Source organism: Oryctolagus cuniculus, chromosome 6, assembly GCF_051225735.1.
Source record: "Oryctolagus cuniculus isolate XC-2025 breed Fujian yellow rabbit chromosome 6, ASM5122573v1, whole genome shotgun sequence".
NCBI lineage: Eukaryota > Metazoa > Chordata > Mammalia > Lagomorpha > Leporidae > Oryctolagus > Oryctolagus cuniculus.
In genome coordinates, this window is record NC_142872.1 from 33,023,535 (window position 1) to 33,042,345 (window position 18,811).

General features: G+C 41.9%; 1 protein-coding gene and 1 non-coding gene across 7 annotated transcripts in view; both read left to right on the forward strand.

The window, feature by feature from the left end:
- The window catches only part of KCTD16 (potassium channel tetramerization domain containing 16), a 316,913-nt gene that overhangs the window by 86,275 nt on the left and 211,827 nt on the right, over window positions 1-18,811 (forward strand). The gene's annotated exons all lie outside the window — the stretch shown is intronic.
- On the forward strand, window positions 12,049-12,347 carry LOC149126094 (signal recognition particle RNA). The gene has a single exon (XR_016236672.1).

The window sequence follows — 18,811 nt, forward strand, 5'->3', positions numbered from 1 at the left end:
AAGAAGGAGAGACAGAGAGAAATCTTTCATCTGCTGGTTCACTACCCAAATAGCTACCAGAGCCTGTGCTGGGCCAGCCTGAAGTCAGGAGCCAGGAGCTTTATCTGGGTCTCCCAAGTGGGTCCAGGAGCCCAAGGACCTGAACCATTTTGTGCTGCTTTCCCAGGTGCATTAGCAGGAAGTAGGTTCAGAAGTAGGGCAGCTGGGACTTGAACTGGTGTGCAAATGGGATGCCAGCCTCACAGGCAATGGCTTACCCTGCTTTGCCACAACACCAGCTCTTTCTTAAATTCTCTCTCTGGTCACAAGTTGAAATGTTCAAGAAAATATGGATGAATCACAAAACTCCATCACCTTTCTCAAGGAGTAATTCTAAATATTTGAGAATCATGATGGATCCTCATTATAGGTGGGTAAGATAGGCTTCGTGGTGAAATTAGGGGTTCAGGGTCAGATAGCCTGATTTGAATCTTTTTTTTTTTTTTTTGACAGGCAGAGTGGACAGTGAGAGAGAGAGAGAGAGAGAGAAAGAAAGGTCTTCCTTTGCCGCTGGTTTACCCTCCAATGGCCGCCGCGGCTGGCGCACCGCGCTGATCCGATGGCAGGAGCCAGGTGCTTCTCCTGGTCTCCCATGGGGTGCAGGGCCCAAGCACTTGGGCCATCCTCCACTGCACTCCCGGGCCACAGCAGAGAGCTGGCCTGGAAGAGGGGCAACCGGGACAGAATCCAGCGCCCCGACCCGGTGTGCCGGCGCCACAAGGCGGAGGATTAGCCTAGTGAGCCGCGGCGCCGGCCCTGATTTGAATCTAAGCTCCACCACATGTGAGCTGAGTGACAGTGAATACTTTCTATGTTTTCTGTGTCTCAGCTTCCTTGACTATTAACTATGGATAATAATTGTTTCAACTGAAGAAGGTTTACTTTGAGGATTAACTTAATAAATGAAAGATATTTAAAGAAAGACTGGCACATGGGAAAAACTTCACATTGCTAGCTGTTCTCAATTTTCTTCAGTTTTGTCGTGGCACACTTGTAGCAAAACTCTTCTTGCATGTAGAAGGCATGCATCAACTATTAGTTGAATAAATGAATGAATGAGTGCTCCTTGGAGTTCTGACTCAAAAAGCTATCAGTCTACCTGTTTATCCATTATTCCTTCTGCTTTCTGTCTCTGCAGTTTGTATTTAACGGGTCATACTTTCTTCCTCGTAGGCCCATGATTCTCCATATATGACTCCAAAGAGGGGGGATGCATAATCAATGGAAGAAGCAAAGGAAAGAGGAAATGTGTCAAATTAGGTGCTGTTCTTTCCTTTAAGTTTTACGTTTTACCTGTTGGAAGTTTATTTTAATTCAAAGTATCATTTGCAAAATAAACTCATCTGAATGCTGCTAAAGATTATTTCTCTCAGTGAAATGAGATATTGTATCTGCATTGTGGCACAGTAGGTTAGACCACAGCCAGCAACACTGGCATCCCATGTTGGAGCTCTGGTTCAGATCTCAGCTGCTCTGCTTCTGCTTCTGATCCAGCTCCATGATAATGTTAGGGTGAAACAGCGGCAGAGAAAAGTTTTACCTCGGTTCCTTTCTCACATGGAAGAATTCCCGAGTGGACACAGCAGAGAGAAAGCAAGACGTATTTTAAAGCAAGATTTATATAAGTCAGAGCCCTCCTGGTGGAATGACCAGGAGGGGAACTCCAAAGGGAGGCAAAACCCAAAGTAACTGGTAGTAGTGGGGTTTTAAGCTGTCTTAGGGAAGAACTGTCAATCACTACAAGGGGGGAACAACCCCATCAAAAGGCCTGATTTATAATCTTTTTACCCTGTTTGGCTTGCTCCAGATGAAACAAAAAAGCCATCAGAAGGGTGGGATACCTAATTTGTTTTACAGTAAATTGGGAGCTCAGCAGGGTGGAATCCCCACTTCCCTGCTATTCTCTTAGTAAAACTGGAAATCCCTAAGGAGTGGGACAGGCACTTTTGATTTTGCTAAAGGTAACTTTTGGGGAAGCAAGCATTTTGCACCCTCAGTTTCCGCCAGGATCAACCTATAATCCATCTGACTCCTCACAGTAATGTGCCTTGGAATAGAGGGTGGCCCAAGTATTTGGGGCCCTGCCACCCGAGTGGGAAACCTGGAGGAGTTCTGGGCTCCTGGCTTTGGCCCTGCCCAGCTCTAACTGTTGTGGCTATTTGGGCAATGAACCAGCAGATGGAAGATCTGTCTCTCTCTCTGTCGCTCTGCCTTTTGAATAAATAAATAAATAATTCTTTAAAAGAATTAAAGGAGATACTAATTCTTTAAAACCACATAGCAGGCGCCGCGGCTCACTAGGCTAATCCTCCGCCTTGCAGCGCCGGCACACTGAGTTCTAGTCCCGGTTGGGGCGCCGGATTCTGTCCTGGTTGCCCTTCTTCCAGGCCAGCTCTCTGCTGTGGCCAGGGAGTGCAGTGGAGGATGGCCCAAGTGCTTGGGCCCTGCACCCGCGTGGGAGGCCAGGATAAGTACCTGGCTCCTGCCATTGGATCAGCGCGGTGCGCCAGCCGCGGCGGCCATTGGAAGGTGAACCAGCGGCAAGGGGAAGACCTTTCTCTCTCTCTCTCTCTCTCACTGTCCACTCTGCCTGTCAAAAAAAAAAAAAAAAAAACAAAACAAACATAGATGGATAGAATTCTGGAAACATGGTGGAATGGTAAGCACTGGGAATTCATAGCCCCACTTTCAATAGTTTGGATATGAGTTTGGGTGTCCCCTAGAGGCCCGTGTGTTAGGGCTTAATGGAGAATGAATTGAAGGTGAAGGCTTGTATAATCACAGTGTTTGAAGGTGGGGCATTTGAGAAATGATTGGGTTGGCTTAGATGGCTGGGGTGCAGGCCCCATGATAGAGTCCTGGTGGCTTTATAAGGAGAGACTATCTGAATGAGCACTCCCTGTCTCTCTGCTCCCTGCCTCGCCATGAAATCATTCCTCCACTTGGATTCTGGCATTCTGCTAGTTTCAATGTCCTCCTTCCTTGGAGGGATCCCGAACGGTGGGACTGCCCAATCTTGGCCAGTGGACCTCCTAATCCATGAGCTGAAATAAATCTAAATTCTATCATAAGTAGCCTCTCTCAGGTATTTTAGTCATAGTAACAAAAAACTGACTACCATACCACCTCAACAGCTGTACTGGTGTCTTCTGTCTGATTTCATGCACTCTGCAGTTTATCTTCCCAGGGAAGCCTAGATAGTAAATTCTGGTTAATTTTAAATGTCAGCTCTTAGCACAGTGCTAGCAACCCCTGCCCACCGCAGCTCTGTGGCAGGCAGCTCTGTGCACCGCAGCCCAGTGCACATGTTGCTGCAGCAGCTTGCAGGAATCAGAGTAGGGAAGAAAGTGCCTTGTCCTGCAAATGTCAGGTATGTGTACCTTTGTTACTGGGCAAGTCCTCAGGCCCTCCACAGCCAGTTCACTAGAGAAGGGAGTGGGTAAGAGGAAAGGGTTTATTTCAAGAAGCTGGGAGTCTAGGGAAAGACATACCTCTGGATCCAAAATGTGCTCCTCTCGCCGAATAAGATACCAAAAAGGATTTTTAAAGGGAAGAGGTTAGCTGCAGGAGGAGATTAGAAAACCAAATGAGTCCACACAGTTGATAGAGAGGCAGATTGCTTCTGGGAAATCCAGGGCCACTCTGCTGGAGGTTTCCTGATAGGGCACTCACTGCCAGTCAACCTTAGCCTGGGTGGAAGGTCTGCCCTGCCAGTCAGCCTCGTTCAGTAGGCTCCCAAAATTCTTATGAAAACATTATTATTCACAAGACTAGTCGCAGGAAATTCATAATATTGGCAGTTGGTTTTTGATAAACTATGAAAAGAGGGGGAGGGAAGATGCATGTATTACAGTTATGCTTTGAGTGCAACAGGGCAGTGGAGAGGGAGGTCAAAGACGATTCTAGCTCTTTACTTCCTTCTTGAGATCATCTTCCTTTCTTACATGGACTCACCCCAGCCCTGTGTACTCGTGAGAGCTTGTCTTCTTGGGTTTCTATACTGAAGTTATCCATTCTCCCCTGAAGGCTTCTTCCGTCAAAAGGATTTCCTTTTTCTTGTGGAATTTCTGTTTCTACAAAGAACTTTTAAGGAAGACCAACAAAGCCTCAGTGTGTCTGAAAGCCAGCTCTGTTTAAATTATACCTAGATAATTATAATTTCTTTAATAGCGGCCATTCCTCTGGTAATACGTATTCACACACTAAAAAAAAAAAAAGATATTTTGAAATTCTTTAACAGCATATTAAAATGCAAATCGGTCTTCCTATTAAAGATTTCTGGAAGTTCTCTGACAACACATTTAAATGCAAATTGCTGAAGTGTAGTTGCTAAAATTAAAATGGGGAAGCATGATACACCTCCAGGGAGGGGCTGATGCTCTGAAAGGCAGAGAGGAAGCGGTAGCTGGAGGCCCCCAGAATCCCAGTCACTCACGGGGCAATGGCCACATCTGGACACCTACCAAAGAAAGAAAAGAATCCCACCTTCTGGCTGCTCCTCCTTCTGCACAGAATTCTGCAGAATGAATGTGAGCAAAGCAGCCCCATGGCCAGCTGGTAACCAGGGCAGAGTCTCTTCCTTCCCTGTGTGTCATGCAGCCAGGACAGACAGAGGAAGGCAAGGCTCCAGCCCTATAGGTCTTGTTTACCTTGCAACACCGTTTGCCCTTTTTACAGTCCTTTAGAGATTTCTCCCTTTGCTTCTGTAGTCTCTAGACCTGAATTGTTAGAGGAGGTGGATCCCCATAGCAACGACACAAGCTCATACGTTCCCATTTCTGCTTTTGTGACACTACAGGGTCTTTCTAATCATTCTAAAGAGTGTCATGAGATTCTCAAAACAAAATTAGTTTTAATTCACTCTAAGTTTAAAAATAAATGTGCATCATTCCGATTTGGGAGCACTGGGTGGTAAAAGACGTGGGTTCTGAGGAGGGTGGGCATGGGAGTGAACTTCAACAATGAAGTGAAGAACCAAGATGTGAAATTTTAACATTAGAGATCTTTCCAGGACTGTGGGATTTCTTAAAAACTTGTAGAATGGACTCTTAAGTCCTAAAATGTGGCTTGCAGGTTAATATTCTTAAAGCAGTCTGTGTTGTGGAATAAAGCAACCTACCCCTCCCCCACCCCCCAACAACAACTAGGAGGAGTTGCTATAGACCCTCAAAATTGGGTCTGCTCACTGGGCACTCGGAACTCCAGTCCCTGACATCAAGGCGGAGGAACAAAGTAGGTATTGCTTAATTCCCAGGCTCCCCAAGGAGTTAGGGGTGAAGGCTCTTACAGATAGAAGCTGGGGCTGCGAGATGCACTTTCACGTCAGGTTCCTGGTTAGTCGGTGGTGCACAGGACCTTCCTTCAAGCGGTCGGAGATGCTATACTGTTTAGGGGATTTTTCTGGTGGCCGAGAGGCCTTCAGTAGGTCTGGGGAGTCACATGCAGGTGTGTTATTTTCTGCCCCAGACCTGGAGTTTCCCTAAATAAACCCCCCTGGACAGTATTGCCCAACAATGTTTTTATCTATTGGAGAAGAAAATGACTCCTCAGTGTCCTGTGGTTGGAATGACTAGGCCAGATGTAAGGAAAAGGGGAACAGAACAGAGGGCAGACAGGGTACGAACTCACAGCCTAAATGAAATTATTCAAGAAGAAAAATAAATTCGCAGAGGTAGCCAGCTGCCGGTGTGCACACAAATCGAACAATGGCAGAGGGTCCAGTCTTCCAGCAGGCTGTCGTGTATAACTTAGGGTGGGCAGGCAACAATAGGTGGAGGTATTACTTCTTATAGCTTTGAAACCTGGAAGAGAAGGCAGAGGGTGGGGTGAGGAAAGAGTGCTGGATGTGGAATTGAACTGGGGTAAAGGCATTCATTGGGAAATTTGACTTACCTTCAGGCAAGGAACTAAAATGACAAGGCTTATGGCCTTGTTCTATCACCAGCTGTACCATTCCTTCAGTTCAGTCAGTTCCTTTAGCCATACTAAGGGAAGGGCAAGGAAATCTTGGGCTAAGGGTGGGTGGCTGGGTCCTGTAGCATCTTGCCTATGCTTTTAGGGACATTTGAATAGGGGTTCAGCTTCTGCTGTACCATGTGGAAAGTCTTGGCAAGGCTGAGCAAGCAGGCTTTGGACGCTGTTTCTCAGGTGATATGTGTCTGGGATTTCTCTGTGTGGCCCTGGGAAAGTTACCTGATGAAGTGTGTTAGTTTGGTGCCCTTCACTGGAACCTTTAACAAGTAATTGTAGGGGCCAGCATTGTGGCTCTGCAGTTAGGTTGTCATCTGCAATGCTGATATCACAGGACCCACTGTTAGGAAAAGAGTTGCAGATTGGTGCCTCCTCACAAGGGCACCAAAATGTTAGGAAAACAGTTGCAGAATAGAGAGGAGGCAGTGCACAAATTTACAGCCAGACCAAATTTATTCAGAGAAAATAAATCCACAGAGGTGGGTGACCAACTGCCTATGTGTACAAGGTGGAGCATATGGCAGAAGGCCCTAACCCCCAGGTGCCCAGGTGCCGGCCTTTTTAAGGAGGGCTAGGGCTGGGGGCAGGGGTAGGGGGCAACAGGGAGGGGAACTCCAGGAATTGGGCGAGGGGCTTTGGGAACCTGGAAAATAATGCAGGGTGGGGTATGAAGGCAATAGGGTGTGAGACCCAATTGAGTTTCAAGGGCAAGGAATACATTCCAAAGTTTATCTCCTTTGGGCAATAAGGGAGAATGGCTGAGGCTTATGTCCTTGTTCCATCACCCACAGTTTGGGTCCTGGCTGCTCTACTTCTGATCCAGCTCCCTGCTAATGTGCCTGAGAAAGCAGTGGAACATGGCTGAAGTGTTTGGATCCCTACACCCACATAGTATACTCAGATGGAGTTTCAGGTTCCTGGCTTCAACCTGATCTAGCCTTGGCTGTTTTGTCTGTTTGGGTAGGGAACCAGCAGATGGAAGATTAATCAATCAATCTCTCTCCCTCTCTCTCCCTCTCCCACTCTCTCCCACTTAACTCTATCTTTCCCCACATCTCTGACTTTCAAATAAGTAAATCTTTTGGAAAAGTAATATTACATAAACACATTTTACCTTAAAGCTTCTTTTTCCTTAAACCTAATACCTTTCTCTTCCCTCCTGAATCAACCCCTTATGACTTTTGTATGTGCCTTTCAAGACAATTGTAGAATGCTCTTACACACAGTAAATATATAATATGTACCTGTGTACAATATGTAACTATTGTGTGTGCTTTTAAAAAGAGTAAGATTCTATGCTATGATTTTTGTCTCAATAATATTTCTCAATAAAACTAATGGTTTTGATTTTTTAATAGCTTTGATTTTTTTACCTTTAATATTATAGCAGGTGATCATTACTGTAGTTCAGTCAATCTCAATGCTAATTAAGATTACTCATAGTCTCATTGTTACAAAAAGGACTGCCTGAAGTATTTGTACATGAGGGTCATGTTAGGACAATGTAAGGGAAGAATGCTGTGATACATTCCTCACCTATCTTAAGGGTCATGGCTGATGCTCTTACAACAAAAGGCAGATAAAAAGAGAAGCATACAAGAAAGTTATGTAATCAAAGGTTTACATGACCAGAGAGGCTTCCACAGTACAGACCCAAAGATTCAGGAAACACTGTTTTGTGTTTAGGTTCCATGAAGAATGGACAGCTGTGTAGAAATGTGATTGGATCAAAAGGATGTAATCTTGTGGTGTAGACTGAGGTGGTCATGCATAATGGTGTAGACTGAGGTGGTCATGCAGTAAGGGTAATCTATCCAGATTCTGCTTGGCCTCCATGTCGCAGTGCTTCCTCCCAGTTACAGTGCAAGAGCCCTCTGGAACGAGGGCTTTCAGGGAGAAGGGAAAGAGGGATCCTGCTAAGTTAGATCGCTTGCTTTAGGTAAGAGGCGTTCTAGTTTTTGTGGAGAGAAGGTCTGTGACTGCTCTGGGGAGAAAAGAGAGCAGAAAGACAAGAAGAAGTTAGGACACTTGCTTCTGAGGCTCTTCTAGAAGTTTTCAGCATAGCAGGGCACTTTACTTTGGGGTATCATGTTCTAAGTTCCTACAGTAAATTCTTAGAAATAGAATCATTATGACGGTTTCTCCCAGCTTTCTAATTCTGAAGAACACTTGGAAGCATTCCATTTTTCTTTGTTATAAAACATTTTAATTTATTAGTTTTTATTTGTTTGAAAGACCCAGAAACAGATAAAGAAATCCATCATCTGATTCATTTTTTAAAATGATTTATTTTATTTATTTGAATGTCACAATGACACACACACACACAGAGGACAGACAGACTCAGAGAAAGACCTTCCAATGGCTGAAGCTGAGTCAGGATGAAGCCAAGAGCCAGGAACTGCACCTGGGTCTTTTACATGGGTGACAGGAACACAAATACTTGGGCCATTTTACACTGCTTATCCAGACACATTAGCAGGGAGCTGAATCGGAAGTGGAGCAATCAGGATTAGAACTGGTATTCAGATATAGGATGCATTGCAAGGGGTCGCTTAACGTGATGAGCCACACACCCCTAAATTCTGACCCTAAATTCCAATTTCCTGGAAGAAGTCTTACTCTCTGTTGAAACTCTGTTCAACAATGTGTTTGATTAAAAACAACACCATTGCAAGCAACTGTATCATAAATACAGTCTTATGCTGTGTTTATCTATAGGATAATGACAGGCTCTGAAGCAGTGTTCTGAGTGTGCTGTTGACATTAACCACTCAGTGTTGCTGTATATCCATAGATTCCATATTTTTCATTGAAGGTTAGAAACTCACTATGTTTTTCCCAACATTTGTTGTAGAGCAGAAAATAATAAGTTATAATTTATAATTGTACGGTTCTTTGTGTTGCTTAGTATGTCTCAGAATCTGAAAGTTTGGAATTACCTGGTGCATTTAGGCAATGTAGATAGCTCAGTGTTGATGATGATGATGGTGATGATGATGATAGTGATAGTGACGGTGATGATGATTAGGCTCCATTGGGAGCACTATCCTTGCTGAAGAAAAACCATCATAAACAGCTGAGTAACCTCCTGTTCTAGGCTTAGAAAATCATTGTCATTTGCATGTTATGATTTCAATCACTGGCTGCTAAAGTTGGATAAGAACTTACACTGTCATAAAAATATCATCTAAGTTGAATCTCAAAGACCGGATGGATATATCCTATCCTAGATCACTTAACAAGATAGCATCAGGGTCAGCCTTATTAACCATATGTTTGTTAACTGATATTTAGATACTAGAACTACCTTTATATTTTTACTTGCTATACAATTCTGTGAATTTTGAGAAATTCACTAACACCATCAGAATCCATAGCAGTTCCATCACTCCAAACAATACTGCTGCTCTTCGGAATCCTACTTCCATCCCTAACCCTAGCAACAATGGAAATAGTAGTGCCATTTCCAGGATTTCATACAAATGGAAACTTACAGTATGTAACCTTTAATATCTGGCTACTCTGACTTACATAGTGTATATAAGACTGATCACTATTGTTGATTCTTTTTACCTGAGAAGGACATTCTATCATATGTATGTCCCAGAGTTTGTCTCTTCACTTACTGAAGGATATTTGGATTCTAACATTTGGTGATTATGAATGTTATAAATAATTATGTATGTGTTTTTGTGTGAACTAAAAATTGTATTTCTCCAGGGTAAGTGATTAGACATAGAATCGTGTCATGTAATAAATATGTATTTGTTCAATGTTATATGAAATTGCAAAACTGTCTATTAGATTGATTACACCATTCTGTAGTCCTACTAGAATAAGAGATCCAGTTTAGTATAGCTTTGCCAACACTTGCAGTTCTTAGTCTTTAGATTTTAACCACATTAATAGGTGATAAAAAAATGAAATCCCGTGTTTTGCAACAAAACAGATGCAACTGGAAGTGAAATAAGCCAGTCCCCAAAAGACATATCATGTGTTTTCCCTGATCTGTGGTAACTAATAGAGTATCTGAAATGTAATGTATTGGAGTGAAATGGACATTCTGAGATTTGATGATTGTTTACAGTCCTTGTCCCTTCTGTTTAGGAACAGTGTTTTTTTTTTTTTTTTCCCCCCTTATACTATTTGTTGAACTCTTTTACTTAGTGCAGGGTTAATCTTATGATCATTAAGTAAACTGAAAGTAGATCTTTGTAAAAATTTAAAGTGGGAATGGGAGAGGGAAGAGGAAGAAGGGTTGGGGTGTGGGTATGAGGGAGGGAAGTATCATTGTGTTCCTAAATATATATATGAAATACATGAAATTTGTATAAACTTAAATACAATTAAAAATAAAAAATAGGTGATGTGTAATGATAACATGGTGATTCTGGTTTACTTTTACTGACTAATGATATTGAACATCTTTTCATGTACTTATTTTCTATCTTTTTTGGGGGGATATCTGTTAAAATATGTTATCTAGGTGTTAATAGGGTTATTTCATTACTGTTGAGTTTTGAGATTTTTTTCTTTTTTAAAAAATTTATTTATTTATTTGAAACAGAGTTACAGTGACAGAGAGAGAGGGAGAGAAAGAAGGAGAGATATCTTTTATCCGTTGTTTCATTCCCCAAATGGCCACAATGGCTGAGCCTGGGATAGGCTGAAGCCAGGAGTTTCTTCTGGTCCTCACACATGGGTGCAGCAGTCCAAAGACTTGGGCCATCCTCTGTTGCTTTTGCAGGCGCATTAGCAGGGAGATGGATCGTAAGTGGAGCAGCTGGGACAAGAACCAGTCCCCATATAGGATGCCAGCATTGCAGATGGTGGCTTGACTAGCTGTACCACAGTGCCAATCCCAAGATTTTCTTGAAAACAAATATGCAGGTTAAGGAAGACCCCTACTGTTTCCAGTTTGTTAAGATTTTTCAAAATCATGAGTGGGTGTTATTTTTTTTCCTGTCTTTACTGAACCTATTGATAAGATTGTGTTCGTTCAGTTAGAATGGTACATGATATTGATTCATTTTCTAAGTGACCAACCTAGTGTTTTTAGGATAAGCTTCACTTTGTCTCAGTCTTTTCTTCTTTTTAATTATTGCTGGATTTAGCTTTCTAATGTTTTGTTAAGGCTTTGTATTTATATTCATGGGGGATATTGGTCTGTAGTTTTCATTTCTGTATTTATCAGGTTTTGATGTGAGGGTGATGCTGGCATCATGACATGAGCTGAGCAGTATCCTGTCCTTTGTTATTTGTGGAAGAAATTTTGAAGAATTGGGATCATCATTTTATTAACTGATAGATAGAATTTACTGGTTAAACTATATGGTCTTATAATTTTCTTTGTTGGAAGTTTGTAAATTATCAAGTTTTAAAATAGATACAGGACTAATCAAGTTATCTGTTTTGATAATGTATCTTTCAACTAGTACGTTTTGTCTGATTTGTTGTATTTATGGCTATTTATGGACATAAACTTATTCTTTGCATTTTCCTATAATTCTTTTAATGCCTCAGGAGTCTGAAGTGATATAGTGTGATGTTAGCAGTTTGTAATATGCTTCTTTTTTCTTTGTCAGTTTGGGTAAAGGTTTATCAATTTTGCTGATCTTTTCAAGGAAGCTGCTTTTAATTTCATTGATTTTTAAAATGTTTTCCATTTTATTTTTAATATTTGCTTCTTCCTGCTTGTTTTAAATTCTATGTGCTCTTTGTATAGAGGAATGGTCTTCATTTCTAATATAAGAATTAAATGTTATATATTTTCTTCAAAGCACTGCTTTAGATGCATCCCATAAATTTTGATGTGTCCTATGACCATTTTCATTCAGTTTAGAATTTATTTTTAGATTTTCTGTGGCTCCTAGATTATATAGAAGTGTGTTTAACTATCAAATATTTGGGGATTTGTGAGATATCTCTTGTTATTGATTCAGTTTAGTTCTGTTGTGATCTGAGAATAATACCTTGCATTATTTCAGTTAAACTATTTTACAAATTGTTTCTTTTTCTTAGTGTATGGTCTGTGTCACCAGGAGCAGTGGTGCATGCCTGTAGTCCCAGCTACTTGGGAGGCTGAGGCTGGAGGATCGCTTGAGTCCAGGAGTTCTGGGCTGTCGTGTGCTATGCTGATCGGGTGTCCGCACTAAGTTCAGCATCAATATGGTGACCTCCCAGGAGCGGAGGACCACCAGGTTGCCTAAGAAGGGGTGAACTGGCCCAGGTCAGAAACAGAGCAGGTCAGAACTCCTGTGCTGATCAGTATATGATCTGTGTCATTGAATCCTCCATGTGTGCTTGGAAAAAAAAAAAAAAAAAACATGTATTATGTCATGATTGAGTGGAGGGCTTTGTAAATATTAATTAGATTAAGTTGATGGATAGTATTGTCCAGGACTTCAGTATCCTTGGTGGTTTTCACTCTACCTAATCTTTTTTTTTTTTTTTAAAGATTTATTTTATTTATTTGAAAAAGTTACAAGGAGATGTAGAGGCAGGGAGAGAGGTCTTCCATTCGCTGGTTCACTCCTCAGATGTCTGCAATGGCTGGAGCTGGGCCAGTCCGAAGCCAGGAGCCTCTTCAAGGTCTCCCATGTGGGTGCAAGGGCCCAAGGACTTGGGCCATCTTCTGCTGCTTTCCCAGGCCATAGCAGAGAGCTGGATTGGAAGAGGAGCAGCTGGGACTAGAACCAGTGCCCATATGGGTTTCTGGTGCTTCAGGCCAGGGCTTTAACCTGCTGCGCCACAGCGCTGGCCCCCTAATCTTTTGATTATTGAGCAATGAGTGTTGAAGTCTACAAATATAAATGTAGATTTGTCTATCTTTACTTATTACATCCATATTTTTGCTTCATTTATTTTGAGTAACTGTTATTAGGTACAGATACACTTAGGATTTTTATGTCTTCTTGATTAATTGATCAAGGAGGGTGTCATGGTTTATAACCATTCCATCGGAAGTGTAGGTGGTAGCGTACTACTTGGGATCGACATTTGAAAAGAGGCAAGGTGGGCAATCTTGTAGGACTGGGGGAGGGTCATCTCATATGTATCTGAAGTAGGAAATATTGTGTTGAGTGGTGAAGAGAGAGCAGGGAAAATATTTAGGGTTTTCTTATTTGGTGATTTGTGCACATCGATTGGTCTGAATTGGGTTGTATTCCCATTGGCCAGACCTGGGACCAGAAAATGGGCTATACACCTGCACATAGATGAATGAGAGACTGTTTCAGGAAACCCAAGGTCCTTTGAGCAGAAGAGAAAGGCATTGATTTTAGAAAGGCAAAACAAGATCTATCCCCTCTTGGATGTAGGTGATGTTGAAACAAAGATGGGAAACTATGAAAAGAAGCCTTTTCTCCTGCACACTGTGGCTCAGAAGGCTTTTTATGTGAAAATGAAAGCTCAAAGGCTGGTTTTCTAAAACTCTAACTGTTCTCTTGAATCCAGGGGAGGCAGTGAATACGCTGAGTCTTTACAGTCAGTGATTTTAACTCTGACATGCACAGTAAATGCTGTTCTCTAGTAATATTGAATGGCATATACAAAAGAGAGAGCATGATTCTTTTCTCTACTAATTACTACCTGCTCTATTTTATTATTATAAAAAATACAAGGAACAGGTTGCAAGTTGAAAAGATGGCTTTTTAAGTTAAAAGTTATGTCAGGTATTAGGGATTAAAAGCAGAGCATGTATTGAAGACAGTAATTCAGAGGGAGATAAGGGTGGGCATTCTTCATCATGGATGCTTCTGTCTCCTCTGCCATAACTCTCACCACACACTGGTTTGCTCAGGATTCAGAGCTGAGTGTCGCAGCCAGAATCCCTAGGCGATCGTCTGAAATGCACCATGACAGAAGCAGCTCACGTAACTCAGCTGCCAACAGAGGCAGGGAGGTGAGAAGCTCAGAGACAAAATTGCTTTGCAGAAGACTGAGTCTGTGCATTAGAGTAGAGTTTGCTTGCAGGGTGGTATGAAGAAGGTCTTGGCAAGGATTGGAGCCGCAGCAGCGCATCACAAAATACTCCCTGGAATCCAAAAATAACAGAACAGAGATGGAAGGGACTGTGCTGCTGCAGATCCTAGAGTGCTGTTTAGCACCTGAGAAATCCGAGAACCTGAAGTCAGTCCTCGACATCTTTGTCACAAGAAGAAAAATAAAGATAGCAATGAAACAAGAGTGTTAACATTTTACTCAAAATATGCCACATAGAGTAGTTGGTGTAACTATCTCAGTGTGACTACATCTCAGCATCTCAGAATGAAGCTTGTACTTCCTTAATGTCTCATTCCATTCCCTCTGCCTCCCTCCCCTCTTCTCCTTGCCATTCCTTTCCGTCACAGTCCTTCTTTCCACGTCCTGTCTTGTGTAGAGTCCAAGAGCCTGAACATGACTTTCACACTCCAGTATCCACCTTGGAACTCAGTGATTTTGTTTTTCTGGGCACAGCGCTTATGTGCTGTGGATCTTTCCCTGAGTGTTTCCCAAAACAGTCATGTGATGTACATTTGCTCCACAAATGTAAGAATAATGAATCATGAAAGAAGGGTTTCTATTTTAATTTTGAAATTACTTCTACTTTGATGTGTATTTCAAAAATATTCAGCTATGATCTTAAATGATGGCACGTTGTGGTTGGTGTGCTGATGAGCAGACACGACAGTACACCTGCACCAAAGCATTGTAAGTTTTGGTCCATTTGTTCAGATTCAGAATGCCAGAATCATATGCTATGGTTTCATCCACCAGCTCATGTCTTTGTAAAATGGGTGACTGTGGCTCTCATACTAAATTTTTTCCTCATAGAGGACTTGAATTATTGGTGTCATTGACTTGATGTTTTTGGCAGCAATGCTTTTGTTTTGAATCACTGCCAACTTCAAGGCAGGACTAATTTGATCTGAAACCTGGGAGTTTGGAGTTATTTTTGGCTTCTTTTGTTTTTAAATAGATCTCGTATTTATATCTCTGGCTGCTTTATTTGAGATGATAGTCAAACCTCATATTCATCACAAGGTTGTGAGTGAAGATATCTCCTTACCTTAAAAATAATCTTTATTTATTTTTTTCTAGCTTAATGAGTTTCAGGTTTGGATGGGCCTCTAGAGTCTCTCACAGGGTATCATTGTGACTTGTGCTGTCATTTTTGAGAATTTGTACTTAATACACAAAAGTGTGTATCTGTTTTCAAGGGCTTTAAAGTTTTAGATGGAAAATAAATCACTTAGCAAATAATATATACTGCTATATCTTATAGCAAGAAGCATATGCCAAGACATATGGAAGGTTTTTTTGGGGAAAACACCCTGGGGCAAGAGGAAAGAGGAAGGAGTAAAGAGAGGCTGGGAAGTTTATCAGGTCATCTGTCAGGTTTTATCTCAAGTGAGAGAAAGAGGGCAAGACGGTTGGGTGCAGTCAATGTAAGCTGCCATCAGTCTGAGAACTGGTTAGTAAAGATGGTTACAAGTCTCTCATTCAAACTTGGCCATTAAAGAAGTCTCACAGTTTCCAGAAATGAGCCTACCTTAATACCCTTCCTGTGTTCCATCATTGGCAGGGAGAAGCCCGTGCAAGGTAGGGCATGGTTGCAAATGTGGTACAAATGCTGATGTGGAGTTCAGAGGACCGCTGCCAGGGCCCTTGGCCAAGGGCTCAGTTCCCTGTAGTTGGAAGTCTGTAGATGGATTTTTACAGCCACTACACCTCACAATAACTCTCTGTTACAAATGAGAAAACTAAGGTAGCAGGGAGATGGAGTGACCTTCCCAAGGTTAGCAACTGGTAAGTGACAGAGCCAGGATTGAGGTCCAGAAAGTCTGAGTTCAGATTCTTTTAATTGCTAGATCAACTCTGAAGGTTATACTTTAATAAGGTTATAGTCTTTCATATGATGAAAGCAAAAGTATGTACAGTGATTTACAAACCATGAAGCAATGTATAAAGACCTAGAGCAGTAATTATTAAACTTTAATGTGTATAAACTCACCCCAGGGGCTTATTAAAGATGCAGATAAGTTGTCTACAAATTCAGATAAAGCAGGTCTTGGGTGAGGCTTCAGAAGTTACATTTTTAGAATCCATCCCTGTCACTCTTTTACAAGAGTCTTGAATCGGACTTTTCTAAAAAAATAAATTAAAAACTGCTCTAGAGAAAGCACACTGGGTTTGGAGAGACAAAAGTATGTTTTAAATTCTGAGTATACCAATTTCTAGTTGTAAGAATTTGGGCAAGTTGCTTAAGGTCAAGAGAACTTGTTTCTACCTTTGCAGATGTCGTTAACTGCATGGGATGCACCAGGCTCTGTGAGCTTCTCTTGAGAGGATGTGAAGGCACTGCTTGATTCTCTAGGGGGCTTGTGCAAATGCAGGCTATGGTGACACTGAATTGCAGCAGAGCCCTCACCCATTGCGTCCTTCTCAGATTGTGTCACCACTAGGTGGACAGGGCTTTTTGTGGATATGTCACGAACGTCAGATTTGAGCATATTTGGTACCTGTCCTTGAATCCAGGTGAGGAAAATAGAAATGTATTTTGGCAGTCAATAAATCAATGAGTGAGTCTCCCCTGTGTTTCTGTAGTAAGTCGTATACGGTTTCTCAGAGTCCTCGAGGTTATGAGGGAGGCTTGAAAGTGCAGTCCTTGAAAAGGCATTTCATTAGTGCACTTTTTTCCTTTTTTTTCATGGCACCAGTACTGGTAGCTTAAAAAATGAGCAGTGGTTGCAAATCAGGACACTGTGTGCAAGATAAAAAAAGGTTTTTATTGCTTATCCCTTCCTCCAGCTTCCTATGAGAAGCAGAATGTGCCTAGATGCTGTAGCCTGCTACATTTCATCCTGGGATAGTTCAGGTCTTGACAACACAGGAAAGCAAATCGCAGGGATCAGCTCCATTGTCTTGTAAAGATACAGGGAATTAAGGTTAAAAACAGTGATGTGCCCACTGGATGCTTTATCTGTCTGTAGAGATCTCTTACCATCAGTCTCACATTGCCGTCCCCGTGTGTATCTGGGAAATACCTCTGTTGGGAGAGAGCTACCTGTTGAGAGGGCAGTCCACACACATCCCTCTGCTGATTCCATGCCTGTGCCTTTCTCCTCTATCTTAGGATCCTGAGTCAAGGATCTGAGAAAAGGGAAAATCCCCATAGCCTCTGCACTTCACCCTCTTATGTGTGACTTAAGGGAAATAATATGTATATAGACATGCCTTATCTACTGCAGTGATGGCCAGATAAGATAGAGGCAACCCTTCCTTAATCTTAATTGGCCACTAGATTGTGGCTGTATTTTAATTTCTCATTACTACTGATTCCAACCTCTAATTAGTAAAATAGTGCAAATTAACCTTTGTTTCTGGAAATGGGTTTTATACTATAAAATTAAGAGAACTATCAAAAATACAATGAAAATCCAAGAATAATAATTACCATTTGTTGTTTAAAATCAAACAATAGGGGCTGGTGCTGTGGCACAGTGGGTTAATGCCCTGGCCTGAGGCACCAGCATCCCATGTGGGTGCCAGTTCGAGACCTGGCTGCTCCACTTCCTGTCCAGCTCTCTGCTATGGCCTGGGAAAGCAGTAGAAGATGGCCCAAGTCCTTGGGCCCCTGCACCTATGTGGGAGACCCGGAGGAGGTTCCTAGCTCCTGACTTGAGATCGGCGCAGTTCTGGCCATTTTGGCCAATTGGGGAGTGAACCATAGGATACAAGATCTCTCTCTCTCTGCCTCTCCTCTCTGTATAACTCTGACTTTCAAGTAAAATAAACAAATCTTTAAAAAAAATCAAACAATAAAAACCTCTACCATAAATACTTCAGAAAAATTTTCTGAATGGACTGAACTGAGATAAAATAAATTCATTGAAATGATTATTTTTATATTAGAATCGTTCTGTTGCAATCGTAAGTGTTCTTTAATTTTTCCGAAGCATGTTTATGATTGAGCCAGTGTGCCTGAATGCCTCCCAGTTATAGAATAGCAAACGTCCAGCCCAAGGCAGCCTCTGTAATGCCTTACTTTTCAAAGACCCCTTGCTCTTCTGTATCAGTAAGATCTATCCTGTGTTTCCATCTATGATGTGCCTTTAGAGACAAATGTCAGAATTTCTGTTTTGGCATTGTGACATTGCCAAGACATTTGCTTCTAAGAAGTCCTCATTTTACTTATCTCTTAATGCCTGTCAAGAAGGGTTGCTTGCAACTTCAGTAGTTTTACCTAACGTCCCTAGGAATTCTCATTGATGTGTTGGAATCATTCCACGTAGCTTCTCTTGAATTCCTAACTGATGACAAGCAGTTATCTATCTGTTCAGATAGTCATGGTTTTTTTTTTTTTTTAAATACTTGTGAATATTTGCCTTTTATTTATTTCTTAGTTTTAAAAACTTACTTCAGAGGCCTAGTGACATAGAGAGATAAAGGATGGGTGGAGGAAGGAAAAGAGGGAGACCAAGAGAAGGAGAGAAAGAAAGAGATCTTCCATCTGCTGGCTCACTCCCCAAATGCCTGCAGCAGCTGGGGCGAGGCCAAAGCAGGAGCCAGGAACTCAGTCTGCGTTTTCCAGGTGAGTGGAAGGAACCCAGGCTTTTGGGCCATCATCCACTGCTTCCCAGGTGCAATAGGAGGGAACCACATCAGATGCATGGAAATGCAGGACTTGACGCAGGTACTCCAATATGGGATGCAGGTATCCCAAGTGGTGGCTAACTTGCCACACCACAATGCCCGCTCAATGACTATTATCAAAAAGATAAAGTCACAAATGCTGATGATGGAGAAAGGAGAACTT